Below are 20,384 nucleotides of genomic sequence, written 5' to 3'. Positions count from 1 at the left end.
TTTCACATTCCCTTTGCTAATCAGGGAAGAAAAGAGCCCCAAAAGTATCTAGAAAAAGAGATCTTTATAAAGGTGGCCAGAGACTGAGTTACAACAATATCGTGTGTCTGAAGGAACTTACCTCCTTCCAAGTTGGAGTCCTATTATTTACCCACTTTATTGGGAGACTTAATTTTCTCTGGCTGGAAGTGTATTTGTTGAGGTAGAGTCTGGAAAGGAATCTGCCTCATGCACACTTGCCACAAGGCCAGCTATACATGTGATACAGTCAAACCTTTCCATTTTTCTCCCTTTTGAGAGTGTGTTCACCAGATTAAGGGCCCTGGTCCAAAGCCTGCTGAAAACACTGGAAGTCTTTCCATTGACTGCAAAAGTCTTTGGATCAGGTATTAAGTGCCGTTCCTTTGTTTCAGGGAACAGCCACATCTTCAAGATATATTGGGATGTATTACTGTAATGTGGTGCTTTCCCTTTTATTGAGTTGCCACTGGAGATGTTCTTCTGCATAAGGCTTTGCCAAAAAAAAAAAAAAAAATCCCTTTTAAAAATAAACACCTTAGTAGCTTATTGATAGAAGCATTTGATGGCAGATGTCATCTGGCAACAGCATATGGCAGCAATATGGCAAGAATTGCAGAATGCAGAGAAGGAGGCATGAGTTCATGTCCTGTACTTCTTAGGTATTCCACACCTCCCCCAGTCTAAAATAAATGACCATCTGACTGCAAAGGTCTTGGCAAATAAACATGCCATAATATATCTCTATCATCCTCCCTACAGCGAGTTTTTGTCTAGAAGCTCATCACTCCTCATCCAGAGGCTTCTTATAAACATGTGCAAAATCAGACCTAAGCGCCCAGAGCAGGGAAGAATCTAAAGGGCTGTGAATAAGAATGTGGCAAATCTCTGTGCGGTGGACTGTAAAGAAAGGTCAGGGCTAAGCCAACAAGGTGTTTTTATGTTATCAATAAAATCTTAAAAGTCAGTTCTGAGTAGAGCTGGAGCCGGGAGAACAACTTCTGAAAGTCAATTTGCTGCATGATATATGCTGAGTTTACAAGCTGGAAAGCCAAGGAGTTTGGGAACAGGAGCTGTGCTTATAGCATGAAGGTGCGTGTGGTTTTACATAAAGCCTCTCTGACTTGATATGTCTCAAAGTGGCTCGTGAAATAACGAGTTAACTTTTGAGGTACGTTTTTTGCGTGGATGAAAAGTTGGAGCAATTTAATTTGAGTCAGTAAAGCCACTCCAGATTTTTCCTTCTGTTGAAACTGGAGTCTGTGCAGTAATTGTTTAGGCAAGCAGAAAAGTCACTGTAGCCGGGGTTTTAAGCAGCACCTAAAGCAGTGGTTACTTTGTAGCCTTTGAGAATTCCAGCCTTTTATTCAGATGAAGCCTGAGTCAGGTAAATCTGCTTTGATGATTAGAAATGTCCTGAATGCTGTTTCGTATCATGTTTGTACTACTACTACATGCTTTTCAAAGCCTGGGAGGACTTGACATCCACCACAGGCTGTTGGGTTTTTGTTTGTTTGTTTTGAAAAAGAGAAAAGAAAAAAACTTGGTTTATATTTTATCTGTGTGGTACTTCCTATGTCCTGTTGGGATGAGATTTGATCCCAAGCCATTTGATGCGGGATATGAAACCAAAGGGCTTTGTTCTCGTTTAATCTAAGGCAATATTACAGTGTCATAAAGTGCCTTAATGACGGCCAGACCTGCAAGCAGGTTTCTGATTGAACATGAACGTTGCCTTACACCTGAAGGAGATACTCATCTCAGCAGGGATGAGGTGTTCTTCTCAGAGTATAATGTTCCACATCTGTTCACACTCATAGCTAATGACCAATTGATATCATACTGTACTTGAGAAAGGATGAGCCTGACATTGCTCTGGGAGGCTTTGAGTTATGGTAGAATGGACACTTACAGATAAAAAAGCTGGAAGCCATCATGATGGTCTTCTGGTCTCCCTACCTGCATTTTCCAGGCCATGGAATTCAGCAAAACTCATTTTTGAAAGGGCGTTCACACCGCACTTGGTAAATTATTCCAGTGAATAATTACATTCACTAGAAACAAGCATCTTTGTGGTTTAAGTTGTTTAGCTTCAAGTTCTAGCATTTGAATCTGGTTTAAACCTTCACTTGCTATTTTGAAGACCCATTACCAAATTCGTGGGCATTGTGTAGGCACCTGCAGAAGTAAGTTTTACAGCCAGGAACTGATCTGGCTTGAGAGCCAAGCTGGCATGGCTGCTGGAAGACCCTTCAATGAGGCAGCCAGGAGGTCAGCATGGGCTGCTTTACCCAACTTCGAGCATGGTTCAGATCCATAGACTGTGATCGAGCCACAGGTCTTTTAAGTTTAATACGCTGTGCTCCTTGAGGTACTTCCTAGCCTTTTCAATTGTTCTCACAGTTTCCCTCTGAAACTCCTCTCCTTTATTCATGTACTGCTGAGATTGTAGACAACAGTATTGGACACAGCATTTCAACAGTGGCTGTGCCATTACCGAGTACGTGCATGTTGCAGACTCTGCTCTAATTCAATATTACACAGTTTATGCAGCTAATTTCGGAAGTAACTTTGCCAGGAGCGCTACAAGGAGAAATAAAAAATCATTCTTGAGTGATTATCCGCCAGGCTCCTCCGCTCCCAAAGTTCTTTTCAGAGGTGCTGACTCTCGGGATGGAGTTCCCTACTCTGTAAGTATGGTCTAGTTTCTCTGTCCTAGAGTTGTCTTTTCATATTGATTCTACTGACGTTTACACCTTGATAATTCAAGATTCAAGTCACTGTATTTGTGATGCATCTTCTTCGTTATTTGTCATATCCATATCATTATTTCATCTGCAGTTGGTTAATAATGGTTTAGTTTCCTTCCAGGTGATGGATGAAAATATTAGATAGTAGAGTACAGTAAAATAAGCCTTATGGGACCTTGTTAGAAGCTTGTCTCTCAATAATGGTTTCCTGTCTACCATTGTATTTTGAGTCTCATAAAAATGTAAGGCTTTGATTCATTTACTGCCTGGCCATGTTGGTGTCCTGTTGTTCCTGTTTCCTAATGAAATCATTATGTAGCACCAGCTTAAATGTCTTGCGGCTACCCAAGTACGTTATATTAAAACAGTTGTCTTACCAACAGGACTACCGGTGTCAGTCGCTAAGATCCTGGACCAGTGAGAGCTGATGTTAATTATACTCCCTTAGTTCCTCTGAGCTGATTCTCATTCCTGCGCTTTGCATATTTTTTCTGGGATCAGTATTAGGCTGACTGTATATGTAAGATAGCATGGGTTGCCCTGTTTAGGTATTGCATATTAGCAAATGTGTTCTGCCTCAAATCCTTAAGATATTTTCCAGTATTTGGGACTTGGTGAAAGCCAGTTTTAATAATTTAGATAGTTTCTTGGACAGCTTTTTAAAAAGTCTTGATGCAAGTTATCTGGTCTTGCTTGTTTTATAATGTCTGATTGTAGTAGCTATTGTTTTAAGACCTTCTGAGTTTCTGCTGGAATAAAAAAAATAATCATCTTTTCATCTTATGATTGCCTGGCTTTTTTATCTGCAGAAATGTATTTCATATTTCTGTGTTATTATTTCAACAGTTTTTATGTTGTAATGGATGAATATCACTGTTAAGCTTCCCTAGTACTTAAGTAAGTCTCATCTTTGAGTTTCTTGGCCATGAAGCTCGTACGCCCATTTGATTTTTTTCATCTGTTATCTGCAGTTCTTATTTTCTGATGTATAGTAGTTCTCAGCAGCTATTACTTCTACTTCTGTTTGTAATATATAGTTGCATTTTTTAGTTTTATCTTCTTATCGTTGCATTCTGTTTTGGTCACAGACAGTTTTCTGACCTGAGTGGTCTTATTTGTTAATTGTGGAACTGTGTAATTTCCACCTGTCCAGCAAACTAAGCGTACGTCCGTTATCCTTTCCAGTTTTCTCTGTAGAATGCTTCTGTCCAATCAATTGAGCTCATCATTGTATTCATCTTCGTATGACTGTCTCCTTCGTAATACTAAACCTGAATGTGTGCAATTCTTTGGGACTCCTTGATTTTGTGCAGAAAATGAGGTGGTTACTTCTACGTAAGGTATGGAACTTTCCTGTCACATCTGGGTAACCAAAGCACCTCAGTTCCATCTTCAAAGTAAACTGGTACCTACATCTGGCTCCTTGAAGGTGCTTAATTGTTGAAGTGCCAGGGGCCTAAAATAAGGAGTCTGTAGAAACCAGCTGACCAGAGAGTTACCATATCACAGCAGGAACCAGATAGAATGGCGTGGCCTGACGAGTTAGTTGCCCTTGTGCTGGTGGAAGCAGTGCCACCTCCAGCTCCTAACTACAGAGGAGGAAGTAGGTGCTGATGGGTTATCTAGTGCTCGTACAGTTGGCAGCTCTTCCCTCAGAGAAGCAAGGGGCCAGACACACCAGCTGTGAGGTTAGTTCTGTTGCCAGAAACCATAATTTTGGAAGGCAAATAATGTTTTGGGGTTTCTTTTCCACGTTCAATAGCACAAGACGTGGGAGACCTCCAAGTCACTGACTCAGTTGGTGACTCCATGTTGCAAAGTAGTTAGTGGAGGTGTTCTTCCTACCCCACCCAGAGGTCTGAGCCTTTAACCTATGAACTTCACTTGCGTTAAAAATAGCATAGAGGGCACGATGGATCATAACTCATCCTAGTAATTGGGGCTTAGTAAAAGGACCTTGGAATTAGGAATATCTGTACTTAAATAATGAGAGTTGATACTCTTATTGAGTCCATCCTCCTAACACTAAATTGGAGCTAATTCTAGCAAGTATCTTCAGGGAGTAATCTGGTTTTGACAAGTTACTGTATAAAAGAGAATGACCAGATATTCAACATAACTATTCTCTGATAGCCATGATTTGATAACATGATCTGGGGCTAGCTGTACATGAAGCTCTGCAGGTGAGCTCCTCCAAGCTTTGTTGTACCGTACTCTTTGTTCTGCAACTCTTAATCCTTCCATGTCCATCTCCGTAGTAGTCTCTGGACTCAGTAAGCAGCCACGTTTCCCATGCAGTCCATGAAGTGTTTTAGGGATCTTCAGAAGCAAGCTGCCTGGGAGCTTCCAGGGCCAGTTGGGGTGAAAAGTAGGGGAAGGAGTTGAAAGCTGAGCACCTCCACGTGGGCAGGCAGGTGTGCATCTCTTGCATGCAGGCAGCTAGTGGCACTAACTTCTACTGGCTGGAGAGTTTTCCCTAAGAGAGATTTACAATCTCTGTGCTTTTCTGTTCCTGATTTACAGTGGACCAGGGTGTAAATCATTTTAATTGTAATTACTGCTATGAAGCAGGAAAGATTGTATGATTTTAATGTGGTTAAAACCTTTCACTTCCCTCTGTCTCTAACATTCATCTATTACCCACTGTATTTATCTTAATCATTTAAAGATGTGTTGCCTGTGCTTTGAGTCTGTGAATCTTGACTTGTCTGTAACACAAAAAAATGTACAGTTTTCTTTTGCCTTTCCTTCTCCATTACACTTTTACTTCTTCTGCAATTCCTTTTTTTTCTTTTTTTTTTTCCTCCCCAGAGTGAAAGGGTTGGACAATCCAACCTGCTTTTCTTGAAAATGACTTGCTTTCATTTCCTCCTCCAGCCAGGGAATAGTTTGGAAAGGCTGTTCTCTGGACCCTTGGCTGAGCAGGAGAAGGCAGCCAGCTGCACCGCTTGCCAGGGGAACAGGAGCGCTTCCTGGCAGAGGTGGGGCGAGAGGAACAGAGCCTGTGCCGTGGGACTCGCTTTCATCTCCTCCCCTCTCTGCAAGGCAGTCCTGAAATTTCCTGACCGCTTTTAAATCTTCCAGTTAGAATAGCTGAGCAGTGAGGCCCACTTGTTTTAAAAAAAAAAAGAGGAGGAGAGAGCAACTTGCTCTTATAAATAGCAATGGATTAAAAATACTAATCTGTGCTGGGCAATCCAGTGCAAGTTTCTCTGTGTGCAATTTTGAATACCCAGTAAAGGAAGATGGGTGCTCCCACGTGCCTGGCCACCATCACTATCACCTTGTATGAATCCCCTTTTTGTATAATCGTCCACATGTGGTTCTTCTGTTAAGAGTAGGTTCTAGGTCTATGGTGTATCCTGTTCCATTATATTTAGTATATTTAGGGTTGGATGCAAGCTGTAACATTCTGATTCCGGGGGGGGTGTAATTTTTTTTTTTTTTTTCCTTTTTCAAAGTTCTGGGTATGTTTGGATTTGTGGGTCTGGTTTTCGAGCCCTGAGCGCTGCAGAGTACCTGAACGCCATTGCTGAGGTGAAGTGTTGGGCAGGAGGAGTGCTTCAGCATTGCATTCTGGCTTTGGGGACCTGCAGACAAGTTGCTGTCAGCAACACTGCAAATGCTTTACTTTATGGAGTATTCTTTGAGATGAAATTTTGCAGGTTTTATGGAAAAACATAATTATAACTTCATTCCTTGGTCTCCATTGTTGGGGCCTTTATCAGAAATACATGAGTGAGAAGACTTCTCTTCTAAGCCTCCAAGAAGTTTGGAAGCATCTATTCTCTTTCATGGTTTCATCACAGACATGTTTCAGAAGAGATCCTAGTATGAAAATGACTGCCGTGGAGAAGGTTTTCTGTTAGTTGCCTCGAAGTCTGACATGCCTAAATCTGTCACTGTTCTCTTGCCTTCCTAAGGCATTTCAGAGGTATCTGGAGATGCCATGGATTCTCATGCCACCTTTGTAAGTGATATATTTCTCTGTATCTGTACTGGTTCAGCTTTTACCATGAACCTTGAGTGAAGTCGGCAAATGATCAGGAGTTCCTGGCTTGACCTGAAGTCACAGCTGACACAGAAGGTAACTCATCTGAGGCACTGACTGCTACACTTGCATCACCAGTGATGGGAAACGTCAAAGCAGTATGAAGCCACGGTGTCATGATGAAACTTCTCTCATGCTCCCATGCAGTTTTCCAAGGTGGAAGAAACAATTTATTCGACGTATGGAAGAGGCTTTGTTTTACCTGCTTTTGTGAAAGTCTGGGTATGGTGAGAAAAGCTTTACGAAATCCTAGTTTGGATTGTTGCAATTCATGCTCCTCAGGTTGGATGCAAAAATTGCCGGTGGCTGACTTGCCTAAAAGCTGCCAATACCACCAAGAGCAAATACATCATGTGTGCTGCGCAAATGGCATTTGCTCCTTCAGAGTCTTTCTGGTAAGAATTCATGTTTCTGACTGGAAGTTGGAAAACCTGTGAGAGCCTGGGATCCTTCTGCCTTAGAGACTTTGATAACCTCCAGTAAATACCAAAATACCCATCTTAATTTTAGTGTTATGAAGCAGTGGTACCATTTCTGGGTACTGACAGCTAAGCAGGTAGGCATGAGCATGCTTCGATCGAAGGCATTGGCAACTCTTCTGTGTTGTTTATAATTTTTTCATCACTTTTGACAAGGAGCTTTAAACTTTTATTGATGTCACCAAAGAAAAAAAAATCTACGTGAAAGCAGTCTTGTTCCTCTCTGCCAGAAAAATTGAAAAAAGAGAAAGAAGTTCACTCTGGATATTCCTTCCTCACCCCCCTCTTCTTATTCGTCTTATTGAGAGGTGCTAAGTAAAACATCCATGGGTAGGAACAGTCCAGCTGGGGAGGCTGTAACTGCCCACGTTTAGTGAGTCAGGGCTCTCCACAGCTCCTGTAACAGAGATCCTTTTCTTTGCTCCCATTCTGGTCCTGCTAGTGCATCAGCCAACTTTCACCCCGTATTGCAGCTGCTGACAGAGAGGTTTTCTGATGTGTGGAGCCAAGGGCCAACCACAATTTGTCCATGTATTTACAGGGATCATTTCACTCCAGTAGAAGCACGGCCAAATATTTCTTGATAGAAACATGCTGCATCCATCTAACAACACTATCCAATTGAGGCAAAGTGAAGAATGCTGTAATATTTGTATTACAGTAGTTGCTCAAACCCCAGTGAGAGATCAGGACCCTGTTGCGTGAGGCGCTGTTGATCTCACAGTACTTCTCCCAGCCCTACAGACCTTCCCGTCTAAACTGACGAGTCAGATAATGATGCTCCATGGTATGATCAGTTACACTGCAAAAAGCACGTGTGCTCAAACCCAGAGACTTTCATGTGATCTAAAGTATTTCTTCATGTGATAGTGTTCATCTCGCGGCTGCGCTAGTCCAGCATGCTTATCTAGGAAGTGATCGTACATGAGAAATGGAGAAACTTCATGTGTCATTCAGTGCTACTGGTGGCTTTTTTGTTTTGTTTTGGTTTTTTTTGCAGGGCCAGACATTAATCTTGGCCTTACAGCCCCAATAACTATTATTTCTCAGCAGCAGCATGGTGAGTCTGAAAAGAAAAGTCAGAGTCAAGAGGATATTTTCCCAGAAGATTACTACAGTTATAATGGAGGTCAAACTTTTGGCTTCAGCTATTGGACTGTTTCACTTTAAACTTGAAATGCATGTCAGTGAAAGCAGCAAGTTCAAAGTTTAGCATGAAATAATGCCAAAGACTAAGGGAAAAAAAAAAGCATATCACAGTAATTTTACTAAAACTTCGCCATCACTCTTCACACTGAATATAACTTTTCAAGCAATATAACAAGCAATCCCAAGATGATGAATCAGCAGTGGAGGAAAGCACTGTATGACATAACATCCTAGTGCGGGGAATTCAAGACCAGGGGATGGAGTATCAGTTATAATTATTTATTGTGTTGTTTTAAGCATGAACTTGATATTAATACCACAGAGAATTTACTCATTATACTTGCATTATTATACATTTCAAATATCCTGGTATAAATTCCTTTAACACAGGGTTTATCTCTTTAACTTAAGGAGCTCTTATGGTTTATTAGCTAGTTGCAGGATAGTTGCAGCAGACTTCCAAGTGCATCACCCAGGCATGCTTCGAAGAAACATTGTTAATTTTTAAGTTAATCTGTCTGTATGTCTGTAATTAATAGCATGTAGAAATCATTCCCACAGAGGAAGGGTTTTAGAAGCCTGTTGCTCACTCTGGCTGCAGTGGAAGCTTTGTGTGCGTGGCAGCTTCAGCTCTGTGCTCCCAGCTCTTAATACCTTGCTGCGTACTGGGCACGGCTCTGGCTGGCTGGAGGGCAGGTCTGTTGATGTTAGTAGAGTTCACACATTGATGTGCACCCTCTGGGACCTGACCTAATGACATACATTCCAAATTACTTTGTATAAATATGTCCGACGCATGCAGGTGTCAGTAGATCTATTAATAAAGCTTGTTTGGGAAGGCGACCTGTTTGCCGACAGCCAGTTAATCACGGAGGAAACGCTGAGCTGGAGGGACTTCAAGAGGCTGCTCCATTGGTCCTGCGTTAGAAGAGGGTGTAGACTGTAGCCATGATATTCCAGATAGGCATTTGTGTAACCTTTTCTTAAAGGCTTCCAGTCACCACCGCAGCCTCTCTGTGCAACCTATTCCAGTGCATCATTGTTATCCTTGATATCTAAAGGTTTTTGTGATATCTGGCACAAACCTTCCTTGCTGCAGCTCAGAACTACTCATGATTTATCCATCATGGACATGGAAAAACGGATCATTCCCCTGCTTTTTGTGGCAGCTGTTTACATACCTGAAGGTTGTTTTTATGTAATGCCTTCAGTAGTCTGGTTTGGCTGAGCAACCCAAATTTACTTGTTAGTCCATGTTTTATAGCTCTGTAGTAATCTCATTCCTCTGCAGTACCTAGTTGGGTAGATGCTTCTATTTTAACTAGGAACCACTGATAACTGCTTTCTCAGGGCAGTTTTCCAGTCTTGCAGCCTACCTACCGTGTTTTTTTGTCTAGACCATATCTCCCTCATTTGCTAATGGGTGTGTCAGTGTCCAACTTACTGAAGTAAAGATAAATGCCATCTGTGGTTCCTCCTCTATTTGCAAAGCTTGTTATCCAGTCCTGAAGGCACTTCAGGTTGTTCAGACAGTAATTGCTTCTGACAAGTCCGTGTGAGCTGTTACTCAACTGCTTGTTTTCTTCCAGGTGCTAACAAATAGTTTGTTTGAATATTTTTCCACTCTTGTTCTGTCTTTAATTCCTCACTACTTCTTAATCCCCTCACCACCACCACCACCACCCCCTTTTTGGGGGTTGCTCTATAGGTTGCTCTATTCCAACCTTCTGGTTCTATGTACTTGACACTACATTTAAAACTATCTTTTCTTACATGTAATTGCTACTAGAAGCAATAAGGAACAGTAAATTAGATAAAGAGTAATGTATTAATTTGTGGCAGATCTTTTAAAAAGTTAAGGTAAGTGTAGAAAAATGTGCAGATGTCCATAGTCCTTTGCAGCCAAGGCTGTGCATTAGACCTGCATTGCTTGTATAAGAAGGGTAGAAGAATGGAGAGAGGGACTGAATGCATCTGTGTCTGGGTCTCTGCCTCTAATCATGGTCTGTGTCTGGGGTTTTTTACATTGTGCTGTGGCCCTTGTCCACCAGCTGGTCAATTAATTGGTTTGTAGCTTGCCATGTACTTGGAGAAGTGAGATAGACTTAGGCAACCCCTTCTGTCGAAATATATTGCAAACAGCAAACTGAGTTGCTGGCTGTGTGTCAAAGTCACTTGTCAGATTTGAACAGTGTCACGATCGTACCTTTTTTTTGTTTTAAAAATCAATCCGGGGGATGATGAGTAGCATTCTGTAGTATCTTCTATTGAGGGGTCTCCACAAATGCCTACAGTAGGCTATCAAATGAGAAGAATAGAGCTCAGCTCTGACCCTCCCCATCTTACATTATTATTGTTGTTCCTTTTTTCGGATGGAATTAGGATTTGATGCCCTTTCAAAAAATGGAAGCTATGAAAAGAATGGAGAAATAATTTCTAAGCATTTTCGCTCAGGCCTCTATTTTGAAATAACCAAATGAATTGAGAAGTAACTTTTCCATACTCTTTTCAAGAAATCAAAACAAAGCCATATCATCTTTCTGACTGAGTGTACAACATTGGCTAGGTTTGCTATCCCAGAGCATACAATTGATATTTATAAGAAACATAATATTCTGGGTTCTTTGGGCTTTGTTTCTTTGGAGAGAGACTACTCAAGTTTCATGCCAGCACAGTACCTGGCCCAGGTCTAGGACAGCGGTGCTTCGTGTCCTCTGATCATTAGTGATTTCCGAGCATCATTTTTTCCAGTGGCCTATATTTGATCCCATGGATTATGTTACTTTGCACATGAACTCATCTTTTTTTACCTTTCCTCTCTCTTCCCTTTTGCTTCAAGTCTCAGTGGCTCCCTTGCTGTATCCAGGTGTCATTCCCTCCACCCTTGGGGTAGCTGGCAGGGGAGAAGGGACATTATGTGTTTGCAGTGGTTTAGGCAAGCGGTGCCACAGTTTAACTGGTGATGTGTTTTATCATAAGTAGATGCTGTTCACCTAATCATTAGTTTAGCACTTTGGTAACTTATTTTCAAAATGAACTATATGTTGATGAACAGGATCCTTAGCTGCCAAAACTTCAAGCAGTCGTGTCCGCTGCAGGGGGAACTGCCCTGATTTATTCCAGCTGAGCTGAGAGCAGAGTCTGCTTCTGATGTGCTTGCATTGTATTTCTTTTAATTCCTGTTTGAAGTCAACTGCAAAGTTTTAATTTTTGTAAGTGGCAAATCTGGCGGGTAGGTGTGCCATATTTAATCTCCCCAAAACTTGTTGGTGTTCTATGTGAGAAGTCACTGCTTACTCTTTCCCCAAGAGCTCAGCTATATAGATGGTGGGGTAGAAGATGAGGTTACAAAGGATCTGCTTGGCAAGTGGTCTGTTTCCCCACCATTGCTGGTGTGCCCTTTTTCATTTAGTCTACTTTTAAAGGCCAAGTGTAGAAGTTTTTGGAAGTTGCCATTTGCACTACTTGTAGAGGCCACCTGGGTTATTGCTTTAAAATAGATACTTAACAGCCAGCTACAGTTAGGTGAAATATGGAACCATGTCAAACCAAATAGAAAACTACACTTAATATCACAGTCTAAAAAGATGCTAATTAATTTTGGGGGGTGGTGGGGGTGGTTTTTTCAGTTCTTCACTTTACTTTTTCTGGTCCATTCAATTGTCTTCTCAATTTTTATCATCCTGTGGCCAGGAGTACCTAAAAAAGTAATGCAGCAGTTCCGTAACTTCTCTTAGTGAGCAAGGTGGATTCCAAGGTAATATTACTGCCCTAAAAATTGCTGTCACTTTTTGATGATTACATGCTTCAGATGTCTCTGCGTGGTTGAGTTTTGACCGATTCCGTTACTTTTCATACAGGTATTCAGTCTTTGTTGTCTTTCCTCAGACTCTGGAGCCGCTAGATATCCTTGCTTAGCTCTGACTGCTCTTCATTTTGACACTATCCTAATGAAAAGGGATGTCCAGCACTGAAAGGAAGATTATTTTTTTGTGTGTGATCCCAGTTAATTTCTGTAGTAAAAGACTTATTTTCACCTTTCCTTGCAGTCTAAGAGCACATTGCTGCAGTGTTGCAGTGAGAACTCATTTATCTGCCATGCACTATCAACCCTTGTTGTCTTGCTGTGTCCTTGCAGTTGAACCAGGTTTTTTTAATTTTTCTCAGTCATTTTAATATTTGCAATTACTTCTTCTTATGGTTTTGCGCCTCCTATGTTCCAGTAATGCTTTTGTGTATGTAAAATAGCCTACTGTTGTGTAGATTTGAAAATGACAAATATTTGTTCTTTGTTATTCGGCATGACTATAGGGTGGTTAGCTGGTGTCCCATACTTCTCATTTGAATTTGTGATCCTGTAGTGTTACAGTATCTGTGTATTAAATATACAAAGCCAGGAAAGAGGCATCACCTCCTCATTATAGATGTAATTCGCGTGTGCGTTTTGAAGACACCTTCACTGTGAATTCTGAAGTTCCACCTCTGAAATGTGGAGCCTTTCCTTTTGATAGTAGGTCAGCTTTAGATTAGGTAGAGCTAGAGTAGTCCTGAAGCCTACTGTGTTTTTTGTAGATATGTATGGTATTTCACTGTCATGTGTTCTTTTGTATCAGTGTTTGGAAGGACTCTGCCTCTAGGGTGTGCAACCAGTACTTCAAACAAAACACCCAACTCAAGACTCTCTGGACAGTTCCCTGTTTCACAGCCTACTTTCCAGTGTGATGTTCCCTCTGAATATGGTTCTTAAGAAGCTTAAGTATCCTGTGTAATTTGTGCGAGTGTCATATGACTAAAGCAGTAAAGACTATTTCTGGAGCCCTGCTTCTGTAGGCACAGGTCAGTGGAATACCTGCAGAGCCCCACCAGTAGGAAGTATGACTAATAATGCATGTAGAGCAGAAAATTTAAAACTTTCTGGGAAGAGCCACAATAGTTTTCATGCTCCTTTGAACTAATGTGTTTTCAAATCATTCTTTAGGTTATTCCGAGAAGCCACTGATGCATTCCTAGTCTGTTTTGATCTTTAAGAAATGCAGACATTGACTCTGTAATTGCTATCCATATTCATTATCGCAGTCATGGTGTTGTATGATGCAATTTGTGGAGCTCTTTCACTGAGTGTGATCTCTGTCTGGAGTCTGCGTTAGTTTTGGATCCCTCTGAATCATAAATGGTCAGAACATCTTTTTCTAATATTTAGTTGGATATCATCTTGTTAGTCTGAAATAGATATTCTTTTATATTTTTGGTTTCTTCATGTGCATATATGTGTGTGTTTGTATGCACGCCTCTTTCTCTAGCAAATTTTGTCTCAAACATTTATGCATGCCCAAAAAAGTAAAAAGTAAGTTGCTTGCAAATATGAAGCCAATTTTTTTTGCAATTATTAAAAAAAAAAGTAAAACAAAATAGGTGAAACTTCAGGTAGAGGTAAAGGGTTGAAATTAGTTAAGCAAAAATCGCCATTAAAAATAGCAGGCAAAAAGCCATCTGTTGTGAAGCTCAGGTGTAATTCCATTGTCTTGGCAATTCTGTGGGCCTGCTTGTGGTGTGTGTCTGTATCCCTGTTGCTCAGGTACCTCTTCTGCAGAGCTGTTCTGCATCATGGTTTTGTTATCATGACGTCTCCTGCGGTGTGTGATAAAACTCACCAATAAAAAGGAATCAGAAACTCAGTCTTGGTGATGTTTCTCTAAAAGCCAATCCTCTGCAGATGAATCTGAAGCAGGTGGCCACACTTGGAGTGATTGATATTTGTAGTGTCTCGGGGAAGGACGTTTATCTTGCGCTTTGGAAAATCCAACTGGATCCATCTAGCTGTTTTATTTGGACACAGGAAAACTAGTCTAGCTTTGTAAACCTGAACACTCAGCTATGAATAGCACAGACAAGAACTGAGTGCCCATTATGGTATGAACTTCTGCCATTTCCTCACATGTTAACCTGTCACAAGGAGGGGCCACACTATAGAATAACAGTTGAGTGTCTGTAATGCCTTCTATTATCTTGTGTATTGTGAAAAGAGAGTATTCACCTGCAGCAGCAGTCGTTGCAGTGAACTGTACCTTCCTCAGTTTGTTCTTCTTATTCCCCAACTCTCTTCTGTTCCAGACACTAGAAGGTTAAAATATAAAAAGTGCTTATATTGTAAAAAAAAACTTAATCCTTTTTCAATCTGTATATGATTTTACTCCAGACAAGGCACCTTTCCAGATTTACATTAACCAATATTTGAAATGGGATGGTTTTAAAACTCGGAAAGCTGTCTAGGACATCTTACTATGTTAGCCTGAAATGTTTCAGAAAAATGATCTTTTTCTTCTTTCTTTTTTTTTTTTTTAAAGACTATCAGAAACAGCAAAGCTTTGTAATAGCAATAACAAATATTTGAACTTGAAAAGCTCAAACTCTTGACCATAGTTTTTTGGCACTGCATTTTTTAATTTTTTTTTTTAATCGTATCACTGTTCTGGAGCGAGCTGGGGAGGCTCTCACTGGCTCACGACAGCATTATTTATTCACTCTTAATGTGCTTGGACCAGTAAAGGTTGGAGACCACAATTTTAGATCAGAGTGGAAAAGGGTGGGTTTGAGTAAAAAGTGGACTGTTGGAATAAATCAATTCTAGTAATCAGTATCTAGAACATTTCTAGCATTGGGTTAAAAAAATGTTCGAATGGAACAACAGGGTCTGAGAAGCAATGGTCTTCCCACATCTTGCCACTAGTCAGAGGTTCTTGCATAACCATCTGTGCTGAGTATTGGTGTCTTTTCAGATTCAAAGGGATTTTGCTTGTTTCTACTTTGTATTTTGAGAGGTAAAACCTGCATTTCGGTCCAGGGCAATGCAGTTCCAGATCTGGTATCAACAAGGAGAGACTGAAGTGCACCCATTAGTTAACAATGTGCTATGTTTCTGTGATGTCTAACGTTGAGCTGAGGTCTATCTATAGCCTTGGCCATCTCTCCTCACAGCAGGAGAAGGTGGGAATCTTTTTGCACTTCCCTGCCGGTGGCTGTAGGAGACCATGGAGAGATACTTCCTCTGCACACATGGCAATCTCTCTTCACCTGCCAGTAGGGTCTCGTTACCTGTGAGCAGTTTGGGTGGCCAGGCTTAATAGTAAAAGGATTCTTCAGCTGGTGGTTGTGTGGGGTGTATGGGATTTTTTTAGTATTCTGTTAGCCTTACTGCAGCTGTTCTACAGGCATGTCATTATGGAGTAGTCCTCTTTCCTTAGCTTTGGTAGAGAAATGCACCCCTCACACGTGAGGAGGAGAGTGGGCTTTCATGCTTCTGAGGATTAGGTTAGCAAGGCATAACTTTCTGCCTCGAGGTATGTCAGCACCATATAGTGTATGTGTAGATTAGTAAAGTTATGCTTGAGGTAAACTTTCTATCACTGAGTAAGATGACTTCTGTTATTAAAATCACCCCTCAGAGGAAATATTGGACACCTCTACTTTCCGTGTATTGTGTAGATGTCTTAGTTGGGTCTTCTTTGCTCCTTTCACAGACACTACTAATTCAACAGTGTTACAGCTTCAGCCAGGTAAACCATTTAGGTGGACAGTTCTGTAATTTGCAATAGGAGGAAAATCCATTTACATTTAGTTATAGTGCCACTGAGAAGGTTCTGAGACCATTGACTGCTCTGGAAGGAGGAGAAAGATGGGTTTATTTCTCACCTACGTTTTGAATTCTACACACTGTATTATCATTTTTCCCCATCCTGATAAAGAAATGCTTCTTGAAATGCATCTCACTTAAACAGGTGTTTACAATGTAGCCAGCTATACCATTCAGAGCTACATACCTGTTGATTATATAGGCATGGCCAGCCATTGCGTTCACATGGGAGAGAAGTTTTTAAGCCGAGAATCCTGTCTCTTCCTAACTTGTTTTGCTGGACATGAAGCATCTAATCCATGCAGTTAAGTTAGTAGGAGCAAACATTAAATTCAGAAGAGCTCTTCCAGCCTTAAGGGTCTTGCAGTTCTGAACAGAGCACTTGGAAGTTAGCGTTTGTCGATCCTGAGCCTGTATGGACACAGCCCTAGGTTAGCAGGTGAGAAATGCTTGAAGTTTTCCTTCCCAAGCCATGCTGTGTGGTGCCATTCAATAATGCTTGAACTTGAGAATTTGAACTTAATTGTGGCTTTATGACTCTGTTCTTATTCTTCAATATCAGCAGTATCTTTTGTGTGTAAGGAGAAGGCCACGTAAATGCATCCTCTTCTGCATTCATAGCTGTGGAAGATAGCTTTGAGCAGATGCCTTCAGTCTGGCTTCCCTAATTCATTCAGTGGTAGGGCTAATTATGTATAAGCAGGGCAGTGGTCAAATGTGTGCCAGACCTTCCATCTGGCAAAGGCCTTCAGCTGGCTCTCGGTGCTGTTCTGTAAACCTTGTTACAAAACGTCAGAGGTTTGCATGCGTTAGTTCTTGCTGTTCTGCAGATGGTAATGTCACAGGGAAGGCTCCTATGTGAGGACAAAGGATGACAAACCAGCCTTTATCTTCTTTCTCTTGTCTTTCATTTATGAATGATGATAACAAAAATTTAAGCATATATTCAAGATTGAAAGGTTTATTCAAGACACTGTGCTTTTCGGGGACTCTAAAAAGGCAAGTAGCACCTTCCCTTAGGAAGGCATTTCTCTTAACTATGGTTTTGATTGGTAAATGATGTTTATACAGTCCTGGGACTTAATATCTTCATTTGAATTGAATAAAGCCAGTCGAATACTGTTTGGCACTAGGCAACAAAGTACATATGTTAAGATGCCAAGAAGAGACTCTGCTGAGCTCTAGATGCTTCACATTCCAGACCTGTTACCTTGTAAGTGTAATATTTACTGGATTTCAGTCCAGCTGGAAATGAAGAGCAGGACTGTGGAGGAGAGGAGAGTTAGGGAGATTTTAAGCTTGAGGAAGAAAAGCTTGAATGAGCTGGTACAGCATGCTAAATTCTTCCTGGGAAACTGGCTTACGTGAAGACATGTAAAGAACAGTCACTCATATGGGCAGTTTATTCAGGCTAAAATCAACGTGCATGGCAGTAAAATTAAAACAGAAAAAGGAAGGGGGAAAAAAATGAAAGGTCTACTCTAGCCGTGGAGGAAAAGCCCTAAGCTTTTGTGTTTGTAAACATGAATGGATTCTTCCAAGGGCACAAGAGCAGTTTTAACACTTTCGCTCCTGTGCACACTTTGCTTTTGTACCCAGATGGCTTTGTCTACTCAGAGGACTTCTCCTTTTAGAAGAGATCGTGGTCCACAGTTCAATCGGTGCTTGCAATCTCTGTTTAAAAACAGCTGGTAAATGAGCAATGCTGAATTACTGGAACTCATAAACATTTTTAATCTGTGCAAATCATAAAGTCCAAAGCCTGAGAAGAAATGAGGAAGCTTTGCAAAATCACCCCGATATTGCATGTTTCAGTCCCATGTGAGCACTGCTGGAGAACGATTTCAGATTCTTGTCTACCAAACCAAAATATCAGGGAGAAGCTGGATCCAGTTCAGTTGGACTTTATTGGATTATGCCTTCATGCTATTGTAGCTGAAAAAAATGCTACGATTCCAAATATGATGTGTAACAATTGTGCAAATTCCTTAATCCTGTTTTCCATTCATTTATGTAGTAATTAAAACCATAGACCTGGAAAGTATTTTCACAGGCAACTTTCATTTGCAGAGGCCTATTTAATTTCATATATTTTATGACTGTATATTCAATTTTACTCTCTTCCCCTTCCAGAACAGAGTGAAACTTGATGGTGTTACCTTCATTATCAATCTGTGTATTGGCTCAGTTTCTTACAAGTTGTACATTATTCTACTGCACAGAACGTGGCAGTGTAATTGGGGTGGGGCGAGGGGTATTTCATTTTGTTCTCCTTAGAGGGCACCATAAAATGCTCTAATGAAAGAATAATCATAAGCTTAAGAGGAAGGAAAGTTTTAAGGGACTAATTGAAGAGGGGAAATGGCTGAGTGGTTTAAAGGAATGAAATGATGGGAGAGCTCCAAGTGAGATGAGGCAGCAAAAGTAAAAGAGCTACTACCAACTGTGATGAGTGATAGACATACACTTAAAAACTGTGGTCATAGGGCTGTATAAGTATGTAGACAGAGGGAGGAAAAGGATAGTTCATGGTTTGTTCAGGAGACAGCAGTTCAAAGGTGCATCGCCTTATGTGCGGTAGTCTGCAGCCATAGGTAACAGACAGTACTTTGTGCTCCAGACCTGCGGCAGTAGGACCCTACTCCTTCTAGGTCCATGTTAACAGGAAAAGCAACTTAGAGCACTGTTTATAGTATACTTCTATGCAGCACAGTCATCCATGACAGAGCAAAGACCGCTGCCCTACTGGGTTCTGCGGGATGCACTAGTTAATTTGATCTCTGTGCAAGGGATCTATGTTAACCAACTTCTGTCAGTTGAAACTGTACTCTCTTCCAATTTTAAAAAGAAAAGGTTTTTTGCGAGACTGGATGGCTCTATCTAGACTGGAATTTAATCTAGGCTTGGGGGGGCCTGGAGAGCATTAGTAGCAGGTGGCTGTCCTTTGGCCAGTTTGAGATGAACAGGATGAGCTCAGCCTAGCAGGTGAATCTCTGCATGCTCACAGAAAGTTGATGTTCGTTTTCATCTCTGTCACCAGGAGTTTGAACTGGAAGGTCACTAACAGCATAGGCATGAAAGCTATCACCCACTATTGCTCCTGCACGGAGGAGCCCTCTCCAAAACACAGGTTTGGGTAAGTTGGGAAAGCAGTAACAAAAATCACATTGCAAGTGTGCGGTGCATGAAGGATTTGGTCCTGTGAGCTCTCCTTAGTCTGAGGAGTTTCATGAGGACTGGATTCGTCCCATTCTCCCTCCCAGCTAGGGGCTCTGAGGCAGGAAAGCTTCTAAGTTTTGGCTGCATAGGAAAGCTCATAGGATGACTTCAGCAGGATTGTGTTTAAAGTGAAGCCAATGCCTATGCTGTTTCTCTGAAGCAGAGTGGTAGGCTTCTTGCCCTGTTATTCTACTAAATATTCAGACTGATTTTACCACTTATCTCGCATACATTCACTTCCAGTTGGTTGAACCACCCTGCAGATGAATAAGAGGGGAAGTAAAATGTTTGACTTGAAAACAAGAGAAATGATGTTTGGATTATTCTGTGCTAAGGTAGAGAGACACATAAACACAGCAGTATGAACAGCTTAAACTGAATTGTGAAATAGCCTGAGAATGTCTTTTCACTGCCATTTCCTTGATTTCAACACCACTGAGTTTGTCATGTATGACGGCTTTGTGGTTGTTGTGACACTGTTGGAGAAAATTGGATTTGGGGAAAGTTTTCTTAGTTCTTTAAATAATTCAAAATGTTTTCCAGTTGTGTTTTTTTCTCTCCAGTGCAGCTTTGTTCTGCAGTGGTACATTTTTTGTAAAGTAGATTTTTGTATAGTGTTGCGTCGCCGTGGCAGTGTATAATCCTCAGGATATATCCAAGGGATTTCCAGCCATCCTATTGGATTTCATAACAATAGTTGCGATTAGAAGCCCTTCTACATGGAAAATTAAAATGCAGATGCGTATTCATGGGCTTAGAACACAGCTCAAGTCATCCAGCACTAAAGGCACAAGTCGGAGCCTGTGATGACTGTGTGTGCTGTCAGAGTGCAAGCTGTACCGAACTGACGTTTAGTGAATGGCCTAATTTTACAGATGTAGACGTATGACGGGTAACCACAGCTTACCTTAAAAGAAGTATTAAGTCCGTTTCCTTGGAGAGGTTAGCCTTATACACATACTAGCCTGATTTCTAGCATTGAAAGTGTATGCCTGTGCTCTGATCCAAGGATCAGGCTTAATCACAGTCCTCACCGGAGCTGCCTTCTGGGGTCCCAAAAAGACCGCCCTGGTCCCCAAGTCTGGGGG

The 20,384-nt window shown here is 41.2% G+C and overlaps 1 protein-coding gene across 1 annotated transcript in view; it reads left to right on the top strand.

The window, feature by feature from the left end:
* Positions 1-20,384, top strand: part of TGFB2 (transforming growth factor beta 2) — a 65,399-nt gene that overhangs the window by 10,121 nt on the left and 34,894 nt on the right. The window lies entirely within an intron of this gene.

The sequence above is a fragment of the Aquila chrysaetos genome, chromosome 13 (genome assembly GCF_900496995.4).
Source record: "Aquila chrysaetos chrysaetos chromosome 13, bAquChr1.4, whole genome shotgun sequence".
Lineage (NCBI taxonomy): Eukaryota > Metazoa > Chordata > Aves > Accipitriformes > Accipitridae > Aquila > Aquila chrysaetos.
Note: the sequence above shows the minus strand (reverse complement) of the source record. Positions and strands in the feature narration are given on the sequence as shown.